A 1547-nucleotide genomic window follows, 5' to 3' on the forward strand; every position below is an offset into this window, starting at 1 on the left:
TTCTGGTTACCTAGTGCTGCTCTGACAAGAAGATACCACAAATGGGATGGCCTTAACAAACAGGAGTTTATTCTCTTACAGTTTGGAGGCTTTAAGTCCAATTTCAAGTGCCAGGCTCTAGGGGCTGGGTGAAAGCCCCTCAGCTTTGGGCTTCAGCTCTGCCTCCTGGTCCCAGCCCACTGGAGCTAGAGGTTAGCTGAAGCTAACAAGCCCAAGGTCGACAAATGAAATGGCACAGTCCCAATGTTACCAAACCACATGGCAGGCCATTAATTTAACTCCATTGTAAGTCCCAAGGTTGGCAGAGCCATGGCAGGCTGCTGAACAACGACACGGCTACATGCAGGGTCCAAGCGTGCCATAGGCTAGAGACCATTCCCAAAGCTGCTGCTTACATATGGGAAGCAGAACACATACCCAAAGATAGCTACTCAGCTGCTGTCAGTAGATTCCACCACGGAGTTGATTACCAGTCTCATCATGGGGAATACTACTACATCCAGCTGCCCAGCCACTCAGCCAGGCCCAGCCAAGTTGACACAAAAACGTAACTATTACATATGGCAACTGACAATAGCAGCTTACTATGTGTGGTAGTTGAGTTTGGCTGGGCCTGGGTGAGTGGCTGGGCAGCTGGATGTAGTATTTCCTACGATGAGACTGGTAATCAACTCCATGGTGGAATCTACTGTGAGCAGCTAAGTAGCTGCCTTAGGGATGTGGTCTGCTTCCTGTATATAAGGAGAAGCCTTGGGGAACGGTTTCTAGCTTATGGCATGCTTGAACCTTGCATATAGCCATGTCATTGTTCAGCAGCCTGCCATGTGCTGCCAATCCTGGGTCTTTTAATGGACTTGAATTAATGGCTTGCCATGTCATTTGATAATATTGGGCCTGTCCCTTTTTACTTATTAACCCTGGGCTTGTCAGCCTCAGCAGCCAGCAGCTGTCTGAGTGAAGAAAAGCCTCCAGCTTTAGTGGACTGGGAGCAGGAGGCAGAGCTGAAGCGCAAGGTTAAGGGACTTTCACCCAGCCCCTAGAGCCTGGCACTTTGAACTTAGATTTAAACCCTCCAAAATAGTAAGAGAATAAATTCCTGTTTGTTCAAGCTATTCCATTTGTGGTATATTCTTGTCAGAGTGGCACTAGGTAACCAAAACACTATGGCCAAAACTACCAAACTCACTGCTGTTGAGTTGGATCTGACTCACAGCGACCCCTCCTTGGGTTTCCCAGGTGGTATCACTACGGAGGTAGATTTGAACTGCTAGCCTTCTGGTCAGCAGTCAAATGCCTTAGGCATTATGCCACCAGAGCTCCCAAAACACTATGGCAGAAGAGAGAAATGGATATTGAAAGACAATTGGAATTCCCTGTTGTGATGCCATATATTGTTGTTGTTGTTGTTATGTGCCGTCGAGTCGGCCCCGACTCATAGCGACCCCTTCTTGGGTTTCCGAGGCAGTATCACTACGGAAGTAGGATTGCCCAACCTTCCTTCCGAGGAGTGGCTGGTGGATTTGAACCGCCAGCCGTCTGGTTAGCAG

The sequence above is a fragment of the Orycteropus afer genome, unplaced genomic scaffold (assembly GCF_000298275.1).
Source record: "Orycteropus afer afer isolate SDZICR_OR568_19922 unplaced genomic scaffold, OryAfe1.0 scaffold00170, whole genome shotgun sequence".
NCBI classification, from domain to species: domain Eukaryota; kingdom Metazoa; phylum Chordata; class Mammalia; order Tubulidentata; family Orycteropodidae; genus Orycteropus; species Orycteropus afer.